The sequence below is a fragment of the Grammomys surdaster genome, unplaced genomic scaffold, assembly GCF_004785775.1.
Source record: "Grammomys surdaster isolate TR1022 unplaced genomic scaffold, NIH_TR_1.0 125818, whole genome shotgun sequence".
Classification (NCBI taxonomy): Eukaryota; Metazoa; Chordata; class Mammalia; order Rodentia; family Muridae; genus Grammomys; species Grammomys surdaster.
In genome coordinates, this window is record NW_021620648.1 from 408,587 (window position 1) to 422,557 (window position 13,971).

Genomic DNA, 13,971 nt, shown 5'->3' on the forward strand with positions numbered 1-13,971 from the left:
GGGAAGCTCAAACACAGTAAAAATTACTAGTTAAGGCTATAGAAATTAGCCAGGTGTGGTGGTGCAGGCCTTTAAACCGGTGGAGGTAGAGGCAGAAGGAAGCAGATCTCTGAGTTCGAGGGAACCCAGAGCTAGACAGTGAGACCCAATCACAAACCAAAGCAAACAACGGGGAAAAAAACCCATAAAACTGCGCATGATGGCCCACATGTGGAATCCTGGCACTTGGGAAGTGGCCCAGGAGAAGAGACAGCAGACCTGGGGAGCTGGTTTGAATCCCCAACTCCCCTGAAATTAAATAAATAAAATAAAAACTGAAAATCTAAAATAATACAACATACAATTAACATATTCCTTCTTTCTACCAGCCAGCGGTGGTGATGTACACCTTTAATCCCAGCACTCATTAGGCAGAAGCAGGTGGACCTTGTTGAGTTGGAGGCCAGCCTGGTCTACAGAAGGCAGCCAGGGCTACACAGAGAACCTCTGTCTCAAAAGACCAAAATAAAGAGAAAAAAAAATCTTTCTACCCCTATTCCCAACCAGTGGGTTTCCTCCCCAAAAGTTATACACACCGCACAAGATTGCCCCACACGTTTGCCGCTATTTTAATTTGTTAAATTAAAAAGTGATCATTGTAGCTGGCACGGGTAAAGATGCATTTCCAGGCCCGCCAAGGACCGGCTAGGTAGATGGGGGTCTGGGGATGGGCCCAGGACCTTGCCCTTCCACCATGGGTCGCCGGCCTTTGCCAAGCCTCGGTGTCGGGAGCGGCCTCCAGCCTGGCCGGAAGCACTAGCTTCCAACACCTTCTCCCTTTCCTTCCCACAACTCTCAAACCTAATCCCTCACAAGCTTGCCCTAGCCTCTGTAGTGCATCCACAGCAGAACAGCACGGTGCCTCCACCAGCTCAGCTTCGTGAGTACAGACCGCTGACAGGCAAGATCAAAGCAAAAGCGGGGCTCAGCACTCCAGGATCCAGAGTCCTCTGACAGGGCCACTCGGTGCACCCCTAGACCCCACAGTGTGAGTAACTAGCATCCTTTCCCTACAGCGACAAATACCACAAATCTTATGATCTAAAGCAACACAAATGCATTACAGTCCGTAGGTCAACGGTCCAAATAGAAATGTCACTGGACTGAAAGCAAGAGGACTCCCGGGCTCCCTCCCCAGGGAAGCTGTAGGGAACCGCTGTTTGCAGGCTACTCCCGCTTCTGGACGGTCTGAGACTCCTCCCTCGCCCTCCTCCCTTTTTTTTTCCACAAGGACCACAGTAATCCAGGACAACCTCCCTGTCTCAAGATGCTTAACTCTCTCACAGCAGCCAAACTCATCAAGTAAGGCACTCACACGGCTTGTAGGGACTCAGATGCAGATATCTTGAAGGCTCTGCCTGATTCACCCTTCTAGAAGACCAACTCCGTGAGCAGCAGTGGTTCCAGTTTCAGCGACACCAACACCCAGCAGTGTCAGGCATCCAACCCCCCTTGGTACACATCTGTTGAACAGATGACTGTGAATGACTGAAGCAAACATTAAATACCAGTGAAGGCGATTTAGACACAAGCAGTCTAAAGAGGATTGGCAAGCACGTGACGTAAATCACATTTATCTTACTTCAAAAAAATCATCTGGGGATGGGGGGGGGTGGAGCATGCGTCTATAAAAATGTCCAAATTAATTCCAGCGCCACTTTCTCTTTTTCAGATTTGAATGTTTGCTGTGATTGGTTGGTTTGGGTTGTTTGGAATCTTGAGACAAGGTCTCACTATGTAGCCCATGCTGGCTTCTAAGATCCTCCAGCCTGGGAGGCTGGAGAGATGGCTCAGGGGTTAAGAACACTGGCTGCTCTTTCAGAGGTCATGAGTTCAATTCCCAGCAACCACATGGTGGTTCACAACCATCTGTAATGGGATCCAATGCCCTCTTCTGGTTGATTATCTAGATAGATAGATATCTAGATAGATATTCTTAAAATTATTATTTTTAAAATAAGGGATGATTCTGATGTACAAATTCATTTCAACTATCTTCTGGGTGGCGTGTGGAGACAAAGTGGGTGAGAGTCACCAGAGGAACACAGCCTTGAGGTCCAGAGCCCTGCCATAGATAGTTTCAGAGCTGGTCAGGATGGACAATATCCTAGGAATTAGGAGTGAATTAGGAATGTAGTACATAAGACAGGCCTGGGGCAGGGGGCATGCACTCTGGAAATGATAACAATTTTTTTTTTGTAGCTGGACTGTTATATTTGAGCTGGAATGGTGGGTTTTGAGCTTGGAAAGAATCATATATTGCAGAGATTCCAGAGGTTATGAGGTCATGAGTTCAATTCCCAGCAACTACATGGTATATGCAGGGCCTTGCAGCATTTACCTCCTTCCTCACAGCCTGGAGTAGCTGTGTTCTAGAAATATCACCTGATACTACTGTGAAGAGGGACTGCCCAGGGAAGACAGAAGCAGGGAGATCAGTGGGACCCTTCCTTCCCTCTTCAGTACAATGGTTACTGTGGCTATAAAGTGGAGACAGGCAGCCACTGTGCCCACTTCAAAGAGTTCTGAGGAGCAGTTGGTGCTTGGCCGACTTCCTGGCACACCATGAGTTCTCAGTAAAAGCCAGAGAGCGTAATTCGTAGCAGCCAAACACTGCCCTGGCAAGAGCTGGCTCAGGCAGAGACAGAAAGGAAAGAAGAAACCGATTCTGGAAATGCTTAAGTTATTTTAACCTAGAAAGTCAGGTGTTCAATCATTCCCACGGTGGACGCAAGGGAGGGGGCAAAGTACTGTGAGCGTCTGTCTGTTGGAGCCTGCTGAGCAGTTTGGATGGAGATGGGGGTTGTGCAAGAAAATAACAAGAGGTGGTTATGTAACGGCAGCCTGGGGCCCGGGTTATACAAAGGGGACAAAGCTAGGCTGAGAAGTGTATGCATATGGGAAAACGTGGGTAAGCAGAGAGCTTTAAAGGCCTGCCGACTCTAGTACAGAGTCCCAGGTCTGGCTTCACAGTTTATAGGCTATGTCTCCTAATAACTCAAAACTATCCCGAAATAACTTTCAGCCACAAAGAAAACAAGGTATATTTGGGCTATGCGGTCTGTCCCCCCCATACCCCCAGTGTCACGTGGCCTTTGAGTGGTTAATATATGGCTAGCTTGGCTGCTGAGCTGAGTTTTTAACTCGTGTCTAATTTTAATTAAAATAGCTGCGTCTGGCTAAGTGGCCACAGTATTAGAGAGCACAGCTCGAAACGCTCAGGACTCCTGTTGCTCTGTGCTTCTAGAGAAAACAATGGCCCTTCCTGAGCCTGTCAGAACACTCGGATGTTAAGGAGTTCAATATAGCAAGTTGCTGTGGCAGAAACCGTTATCAGTATTTTTAAAAGGGTCACGTGACAGGAGCTGTGTCTTGAGGAGATAAGTTAGGCTTTCATATCTAGGTTACAAAAATCTTTTAGTGGAGAAACACTCTCACATGGCTATTTCTAGTAGTGTGCTGGCTACATACCACCTACTATTTAATCCCAGAACTCAGGAGGCAGAGGCAGGCAGGTCTCTATGAGTTCTAGGACACACTGGTCTACATAACAGGTTCCAAGACACACAGGGCGACTGTGGTGGTTTGAATAGGAATGGGACCCGTAGACTCTTGTGTGTGAATGCTTAGCCCATAGAGAGCGTCACTATTAGGAGGTGTGGCCTTGTGGGAGTGGGTGTGGCCTCGTGGGAGTGGGTGTGGCCTTGCGGGAGGAATTTTGTCACTGTGGGGGCAGGCTTTGCGGTTTTATATGCTTAAGCTATGCCCAGTGTGGCACACAGTGACAGTCTCCTACTTGCTGCAGATCAAGATGTAGAACTCTCAGCTCTTTCTCCAGCACCACGTCTGCCTGCATCATCATGTTTCCTGCTATGATGATACTGGACTAAACCTCTGAAACTGAAAGCCAGCTCGTTAAATGTTTTCCTTTATAAGAGCTGCTATGGTCATGGTGTCTCTTCACAGCAATAGAACCCTAGCTAAGACAGCTACATAGAGTCAGTCTCTCTCTCTCTCTCTCTTTCTCTCTCTCTGTGTGTGTGTGTGTGTGTGTGTTTGTGTGTGTGTGTGTGTGTGTGTGTGTGTGTGAGAGAGAGAGAGAGAGAGAGAGAGAGAGAGAGAGAGAGAGAGAGAGAATTTTAAAAGTAATCACTGTAGCAGGCTCGGGGGTAAAGAACTATTACTAGACCCAGCAAGGCCTTTCTACCTGACTCTCTAGGTAGATGTATCTGAGTTGAACCAATGCCATGGATTCTTGAGCAATGACTTGCAGGCAGAAACAGCACAGGGCATTTGTAGGTAAGACTCATAAAAATCTCCTATGTGTCCTGAATTCCCTCCTTTCACTGAGATGACTCCAGAGGCTGTGTTGAAAGGCCCTGTGGTTCAGGAGTAAATGAATGGGGCCAAGACAGTCAACCCCTCTGTCTCCCCAGATCTTCACTGCATCCTAACAGTGAGTGTGCCCTGCATATTTATGGGGTTATACTGCTGGGCTTTGGGGGTTGCTTTTATCATCAGCCATCCCATCATTCCACTTCTGGCCATCTGAAGAACACTTGTCTTGACCACCAGTCTCTGAAATCACTTTTGAACTTTCCCACCAATGTTGGTAACTCCCATTGGCAGACATCCTACCTCCTAAGAAATTGTTTCCTCCCTCTCCCCCTAAGACACATTCCAGACATTTCTCTTCCTCCACGGTGCTAGGGCTACATCCACTGAGCTATATCTTCCAGAAACCTGAGTTAACTGGTCCTGTGAGGGCTTCCTTCACTCTACTCCTTAATTCTTCACAGGGGAACCTCTGATGTTCCCTGGGGGTGCATCCTTGTGTACTGAGGCCCCACAACTAAATCTAGGTGTTACTCATGAGTCTCCCCTTCCCATCATGCAAGGCGTTAGCAGTCCTAGTTGAGTCTACCCTGTCCCCTGTCTACATCCCAGTGTCACCCACCATCATGACCACAACCTCCTAAGTGACCTTAATTCTGCTCCTTTTCCTTTGAATCCTATTCCTGCCTGGCATCACAGCATGGTACACTCGGCTTCAATCCTCACATGGCTTCCCATTGCTTATAAGTAAGCTGATTAACACTTGGCCAGCTCCTACCAGCCTCACTTGCTGGTAGGTTTCTTAAATATAACACATTCATCTTGGTCCTGAGCCTTTGTGCTATGTGTCCAGAAAGCTCTCTGAATGCTCCTAAGATTGTTCTGACATTCTGAAGAGCCAGCCTGCCTCCGTTTTAGGCTTACGAGCTCTTGTAATAATGACAAACTAGGTTCACTCCTGTTTATGATTAAATCTCTGTCTCTCAAGGATTGGGCTATGCCCTACGTGGAATCCTAACTACAAATGGTCCTGTACTACCTGTCCTAGGAATGGCAATCATGTCTTTGCTTTAAAAAGCTGTTTGGAGCCGGGTGGTGGTGGCACACGCCTTTAATCCCAGCACTTGGGAGGCAGAGGCAGGCGGATTTCTGAGTTCAAGAGTTCGAGGCTAGCCTGGTCTACAGAGTGAGTTCCAGGACAGCCAGGGCTACACAGAGAAACCCTGTCTCGAAAAACCAAACCAAAAATAAAATAAAATAAAAAAAAATAAATAAAAATAAAAAATAAAAAATAAAAAACTGTTTAGAACCATCTCACAATCCTACCTTTTTTTTAAAAGGTCATATGACCACCTGTGACTACCTTGATACGCCCGCCTGCTGTTTTGATTTTCTTGTTATGTCTCTGTTTCAGGAGGGGCTAACATGTTAGGCTTATGATTCTGCTCCTGTAACCCTGCCCATTTTGCCTGCCAAATCCAGGATCAAGAAACTCCCTACCCCTGAGCTATAAAGCCTTCTTTCTTCCTCACATCTATTGCTGACCTCTCAAACCTTGCCTTAGGAGGCGGCAGCCCATGTACACAAACAAAAACACTTGTCTTCATTAATTGCTTGCTTTAATTGATTTGGCCGGGATGGACTGGTATCTTTCTCCTCCCATCTTTGGGATTAACAAATTCAAGTCTCAGTTCAAATGTTCCTTCTTCAAAAAGCCTATTTACGATCTTTATGCCCCCCTCTCTAAAACAGGGCACCCCCCCACACACACACACACTTTCTACTCAGTTCTTTCTGTTCAGCCATCACATCCGAATGCAGTGACCACTAACCAAGGTATTAGTGTGGAGATCAGAGAACAGGATTGGTGTTCTCTTTCCACCACGTGGGTCTCAGGGACTGAACCTTGGTCATCCGGCTTGGCAGCAAGCATCTTTAACCATAAGCCATCTTGGTGGCTGACTTTTCCTGCTTTAGAAGTAAAAGCCATATATCCCAGGAAACCGGTCTAAAACAGTGGTTCTCAACTTGTGGGTCGTGACCCTCTTGGGGGTCAAATGACCTTTTCACAGGAGTTGCCTAAGGCCGTCAGAAAACACAGCTATTTACTATGATTCATAACAGTAGCAAAATTAGAGTTAAGAAGTAGCAACAAAAGTAAGTTTACTGTTGAGGGTCAGCACAGCGTGAGGAACTGTGTTAGAGGTTGTGGTATTAGTAAGGTTGAGAGCCATAGGTCTAGAGTAAGCTGTAAAGGTTAGTCCTCCTGTTTCCCCAGGGGCCCAGATAGGAACTTAGCAGTACCTCAGGGGACAGAAAGGCTAGCTGTCCACACAGAAGTATTCCATCCTGACTCTAGGGGGCAACCTTCCCCAGCCTTGCACCTCCGCACACTCGGCTATGCAGGTTCACTAAAGCTTTGTAGACCTAAATTTAGCTTGTGAGTTCTTAGATTTTTCTGCCCAGATCTTACCTCATCACCCTGTCCTCCCCTAATCCCAAGAAGTTCAAAACTGAAGCCCTTGGTTATGACAGCCCGATTCTGTGCCTGACGCAGAGGAGGGGGACCTAGCTTTCTCTCTCCATGTCTCCAGCTCCATCTTCCTCCAGAGAGCTTCAGAAAAAAACTGGCTTAGAATAAGAGCTGCAGGTGTCTGGCCACAAGAAGGGCCCCAGTCACTGAGCACCCCTGTTTTGAGGCTCCAGGAAGGACCCAGATTCAAGGCCCTAGGACGATGTACCCCAGACCCTCTGCCTCTAGAACAGGCTCTTAGGACTGAAGTAGAACTGCTGGAAATCTACCCTCACACTAAGCCCTCACTTCTCTGCTTGCCCGAGAGCCTCGAGCAGTAGTTTTCAGCCTTCCTCACGCTGTGACCCTTTAATACAGTTCTTCATGCGGTGCTGACCCTCAACCGTAAAATTAATTTCGTTGCTACTTCACAACTGCAATTTTGCTACTGTTATGAATCGTAATGTAAATATGGGTGTTTTCTGATGGTCTTGGGGGGACCCCTGTGAAAGGGGTCATGGCCTACAAGTTGAGAAACACTGACCTAGAGGCTCTTTCACAGGCAAGATGTTGAGTGAAGAGATGCCAGGCAGAAGCCACAGGCCTTTTGATAAAAGCTAAAGGACATGAGAAGGAAGTGGATGTTGTTACTATCACTGTAGCAGCCTAAGAAGAGTAGTGGGAGGCCCCAGCCATAAGGCCAGTTCCAACCTCCTTCCTCTATCCTTGGGTGTGGAGAATGTTGGTGTCTGGGAAGCAGAGGGCAGGTAAACCCTGTGTTTACCACAGCGTGCACTGCAGCCTGGGGCTTGTGGGACTGACTCACTTGGGTGAGTCCCAGGAGGCTGAAGCGGTTGGAGGAAGAATCAGCTGCAGCTGTGAGGTGGAGGGCAGCCGCTAACGCCTGGCACACTGAGTGATGAACATTCACACTGAGATTGGAATTTGGGATGGGTTCGGTACATGCGTAACTCACCTGGAGGCTTCCTCCAGAGCAGGCGGCTCCCTGCTCACAAAGGCCAGTGGTGAGTAAAGGACCAGACATCTGTCTGTTCTTGTTTCTTCCAGAGCAAGGTCCCAAAAATAGCACCTGAGGGAGGTCCAAGCAGCCGTGCTTGATGACCCCTTCTGGAGGAGGAGAGGATGGGCCAGCAATGGTGGGGGGCAACTGAACCAGAGGTATGCCTCGAACTGGGTGAAAAGGTCCAGAAAGATACACTCACAGGGGAGCTATAATGGAGTGGAAAGGGGGACCTCCCTGACCGCTACCATCTCAGGGCAACCCTGCTTTGAGCACAGGAGGAACACAGTTTGAGTGAAGCAGGGCCAGTGCAGTGGGTAAGAGGTTCACAGCGACCCCGGAAGCCAGTTCCTGCTCTGTGACTCCTGATGCTCTCCCAAGAGGACTCGGAATAGTGTACAGTATGGTGCGTGCCAGGCACGGGACAGGGAACATGTGGCACTGGAGGAGCCTGGCGCAGGTAGGACAGTCGCAGGGAAAGCACCTGGGCACTGGCTGTGGTTTGCAATGGCTCCCAGGCCCATTGGGGGCACTTCCATGAAGACTGAGAGAGTCTGAGTCTGGGGAGTCAGCTGGAATCTCCAACACTTCCGCAGTGTGTCTAAAGGGAGCATATGGCTGACCTGCCCCTGATCCTGAAGGGGCAAGAATCCTGAGGGAGAGGAGGAGAAAGAAGAAGAGGAAGAGGAAGAGGAGGGGGAGGAGGAGGAGGAGGAAGAAGAAGAGGAAGAGAAGGAGGAAGAAGAGGAGAAGGAGGAGGAGGAGGAAGAGAAGGAGGAAGAAGAGGAGAAGGAAGAGAAGGAGGAGGAGGAGGAGGAGAAGGAAGAGAAGGAGGAGGAAGAGAAGGAGGAGGAGGAGGAAGAGGAGGAGGGAGAGGAGGAGGAAGAAGAGGAGAAGGAGGAGGAGGAGGAGAACGAGGGTGAGAGCTCCCGGCAGTCCCAAGATGGGAAGTCTGAATAGCTGAGCCTGCTGGCTGTGCCCAGGCAACTTCATCTGTGAAGCTCTCTCTGTGGAATTATAGACTTCCCTTTGTCTGTTGGCTTCCTTCTCTGGCTTCCATCTTTGCACCTCCACGGGTCTCTGACCAGAGCCTCTCTGAAGGGAGGAAACGGGCAGTAGTCTGGTGCCAGGAAGTCTTGGACTGTGCAGCTTCCTCGCTGGCCCCAGCATTTCCTGAGGGGGGACTTGGGGGCAGGATTGGGACCACTCCGAGGCTGGAAAGAGAGTCTATTCCTGGCCCGAATACCAGCTTGTCCTCATCACCCTGTTCCTTCTTCCTCCACCTCAGACAATACTCTGGAGACAACTGGAACAAGCCAGCGGGCAGACTGGATGTCTCCTGAGGCCTACCTAGCAGGACTTCTCCGGGGCTCCTGTAGCCACCCTCACACCAGCTTCCAAAACCAGGGGTCAGGGAAGGCTGGACAGAAGCCAACAGCTCAGGCTAGTGGAGGATAGAAATACTTGAGCCGCGGGTTAAGGAACTCTGGGAACCATGGAAGAGCAGCCTTGGGAGGGTGGGGTGGTCTGCAGGTGGCCAGCTGTGGGGGAGTGGGGGCAGTGTTAACTGAGGAAGGCATAAGGTACTGGAAGGAGGGGGAAACTGAGTCTGAGGGAAAGTGACGGCAACGGGAGTAGCCACTTCTGAGCACTGACCACTCAAGGTCAATTCAACGTCTCCGGTACATTTGACCTCTCTCTCTGTCTCTCTCTGTCTCTCTCTCTTGTGTGCCTAAGTGTGTGTGTGTGTGTGTGTGTGTGTGTGTGTGTGTGTGTGTATGTGTGTGTGTTCCTTCTCCCTCTCCCCTCTTCCGTGGAAGCAGAAACAGGGAATAAGAAGCAGCAGAGAGCTTCTGCATACTCATGTAATATGAAGTTTTCTAAGTAGCTGACTTGTGCCTCTAGACTTACCCTTTCGTCTCCTGTGTGCCTGTCCTCATCCACCATCTCTCTACCCTTCGGTCACCACCTCAGGTCTTTTCAGTCACCCACCAAGATCTTGAGCACCAGTCAGAGGCATGTCCCCACTCATGTCCCCTCAAATTCCTTGTTACTCTCCAGACCTCCCTGTAAACCCTGCTCGCCTACTTCCCCAACCTAGAAAGGCAGGAACCAGCTTCTTCGGCTCGGCTCCCATCACTGTGCAGAGTGGCCCAGGAGAGGCTGCCTCTGACCTGTTAGTCCTAGGAAGGTTTGGCTCAGAGCCCATCACATTCCAGTTCCCTGCCTCTGCCCCCACCCCAGGAATGGGCGGGAAGGGAGGTGAGTAACTGAACTGGAACCACTTCTGGGAGAAGGAGCCCAGGAAAAGAGTTAGAGGACTTTCCAGAGCCAGAAGGCAGAGTCCAGATAAGGGGAGGTCCTGGGTGCTGCTCTTAATCTTTCCCCATGGTTGCTTAGCCATAGCCAAGGTAGACGACCAGGGACCCTGGGAGAGGGCTGGCACCAAGCCTTAACTCCTGTAGTATGTTAAAAGGCTACGGAAGGCCAAAAGTTAGCAACTTCTTCCAACCTCACATAATGTGGCTAAGCCTTGTGAGTGGCGTCTGCAGCACAGGGTGAGAGAGGAGAAAATGAGGGAATATTGAGGAAGGAAAGACCTTGAAAGCAGACAGCATGGCCTCTTCTCCCTGACCCCGCATCGGCAGAATGCAGGCCCACGGTGGTTCCCAGGGTTCCACTTGAGTTCATCCCGTTCCGTAATCAAAGAGCATCGATTTAGGCCAGATACTGTGCTGGGAAGGTCGAAGGATCAGATTAGCTTGTGAACCAGATGGAAAGATAACCCCACTGGACTTTATGTTCCCACAGCCTTGATTGGTGGTGGTGGTGGTGGTTGTTGTTGTTTTCTGACCCTTCCCCAACTCCCACCCCAACCCCCGAGGCAGGGTGTCTTATAGCCCAGGCTGGCCTTGAACTTGCTATATAACTGAGGACAACTTTGGACCTCTATCCTCTTGCCCCTCCTTCTCCAGGGCTGGGATTATAGGTATGCACCACAGCTCAGATGTGCTTCTGGGATTTGGGGCTGGGGCTTTCTAGAGCTTTCTAGAGCTTTGTGTGTGCTATCAACTGAGTGACCTGATCAACCTGTCCCCAGACTCAGAGGGTGGCATCTGTTACCTAGTCTTACAACACAGTTCCTGGCAACTGCAATAAATGTCAAATGGATTCAAGGGTTTTTTAAAAAGATGCTGAGGAGGTACACCGGGAGGTGAAGGGAGGTGAGCCAGAGGTAGCCATCAGGGATGGGAGAGGCAGCTAAGCAAGTATTAGATAGGAACATGGAACTCGGACTGCAGTTACACACCCAAGTATGGCACTGCCATTTGCTATCATTGTGAACTTGGCTAGATTGCTTTCACCTCTCCGTTCTCTGTCACTTGCAAATAAAAGCTTTAGTAAGGACAAGAAAATGGTATTTATGAGACAGCAGTAGGCAGCCCACAGTGACTGCCACAAGACCTCCACTGGGCTATAGCGGGGAAAGGAGAGATGTGCCAGTGTGTGTGTGTGTGTGTGTGTGTGTGTGTGTGTGTGTGTGTGTTAGGTGCTTGATTGGCCGAAGGAGAAGGGAGCTACCTTACAGGTTTCTTGCTTAGACAGTGGCAGGACTCCAGGAGCAGAGAGAGGCAAAGCAGGAAGAGGAACCCCCTGGGGCAGGAAAAGAGGCTTGGACACGTGGAGTTTTAAGGTTCCAGTAGAAATCCAGGAAGCTGTGGGCTCAGTGTGTGCAGAGTCAGCCAAGAGGCCTTAGAAGAAGAAACACAGTCCAGAGTCAAAGCCTTGCCCTCAGAAACTCTCAACTGTCCTACCTCCATGCCCAGTCCCCAGGGAAAGCTGCCATTTACCTGAAGAGACAGGGGACTCTAGGGGGCCTGTACTCTGGCAGAAACTCACTGAAGGACCAGCCTATGCCAAGTGGACTTGAAGTAACTCTCACATCATCCTCTCTGACCGTCAGAGACAGAATACCTAGGGCTGGGGCTAGAACTCCTAATGTGAGCTTTCCCTCTCTGTGGGGACTGTTACGAATTTTCTGCTGTAGGGCTCCAGAACGGTAAAGCACAGATTCAATGACCCTTTGGGTAGAGTTGCTCATTGTTCTACTGCTCGTGAGGTGGAAAATGCTAGGCAAATTGTTTAACATCTTGGAGCCTCAGCTTCCTCATCTGAAAAAAATGGGACAAAGATGATGCCGCGTCACAGGATTGTCGTGACTATTCAGCTAGTGCATATGAAGTATTAAGAATAGGGCCTAGTGCATGGTGACTATAATTATTATTTGTCTAAGATCCCTATCAGGCATGAAATGACAGTTGGGGTGGGTGGATGCTACAACAGGATATGGCTTGATCACCTCCAAGATGACCCATCTGGCCTGGATGTCTTCTTCAGACATCCTTCCCAGTCCCCTGACCCACCAGGCCTCAGCTTGATGGAACAGGCAACAAGCAGTAATTGTACCGGCTAGGTCCCATCTGTGAATCCCGAGAAGACCCACTGCACTGTCAGGAGGCAGGGCATCTGACTGCTGCCACAGAAGGGACAGCTAATCCCTTTGGTGGCTCAGGCCACCAGTGACTAGGTGAGCACAAAAAGCAGCATTGTAGCATCCCAGAGCAGAGACAATGAAGGCAAGATGTGGCCAACGGGCTTGGGACACTCATCCTGCCCATCTGAATGGCTTTCTTCAGGTGCTTCCTGTGTGGTGACTGCTTCTCTCGCTGCCCTGGCAAACAAAAGCAACTTAAGGCAGGGTTTATTATGAGTCAGTTTGAAGGTCCAGTCTACCAGGGAGAGCGACAGGAGCGTTAGGCAGCTGGTCACCTTGCCTTGTCAGTTGGGAAGCAGAGGATGGCGACCGGTCATGCTGTGCTCAGCTCCCCTTCTCTTCCTTCACGGAGCTGCCCTGGTTTGTGGGGAGGATGGGGCTGGAAATCAAGGTGGGTCTTATCTCTAAAATCACCCTCAGAGAACCTAGAGGTTGCTCTCCTAGGTGACTGTAAACCTTGTCAAGTGGGTAATGAGTAGTAATTGTCATACTCTGCCTGGCCCCGGCTGCCACACATACAGCCCCTTCCGGTGTCCTAGTACCTTCTCTAGGCACTGAATCTTGAGGATGCCTGTCGTGCAGAGAGAGCGTGTATCCTGGGGGTGAAGTCGAGCCAGACAGCCTGGATGGGACAAAGGGCCAGGAATGTCCTATTCTAGTTTAGATCAACAGGTAAGCAAGTTCTCGAAGTGGAAACTTAAGGGTCTTTTAAAGGAAAGTCGGTTGGATGGTGTTTTGCTGGGGCAAACATGTGAAGGAATGTTGTGTTAAAGTGGGCACAGGTGTGAAAGGCTAAGGCAGACTCGTGAAGGAACGTTTTGCCGAAGCAGACACAGGAGAGACAATGTTCTGCTAAAGCAAGCACATGAAAGGACACGTGACAAAGGATTCTTTGCTGACAACACGCATGTATTGGTCCGCCTTACGCTGTGTAGTTGAGCTGCATTTGTCGGGACTACTTCTGGAGTGTACTGAAGTTTCTTGCTGCTTCCGCAGACTTGGGGGGCGACTGGATACACGTGCTGAGGCAAGGCATGTGGAGGACACTCGATGTTTGGAGGAGATAAATGGGACTCCATGGAGTGACAGAGACAGAGCATGGTTTGCTGGTACAGCTAGCTGTGCAACCCTGTGGGTCTCGCTGATCTTCGCTGATCTTCGCTTCCCGAGAGAACTTCTGATGTTCCTGTTGGTCCCTCCTGCTGACTTGAGCCAAGGCTGAGGCCTGGCTGTCTCTGCTAGGTCGTGTCACTGCCGTTGCTAACTGACTCTATCAAACTGGACTGCTGATGTATCTGTGAAGTGTTTGCAAGTGGATCAAGCTGCTGCTGCTGACCTGTGAACTGAACTGGCGACTTCCAGACCTGTCTAAACAGGTCCACTCCCCAATATACTTTCTTTTCCACTACCTCCAGTGGGTAATGGGCTAAAGGCAGGTTAAAGCGTTTAAGAACCATCATTAAAAATAAGGCATTGAAAAAATTAGTCACAGGTCCTGCCACATCTGAC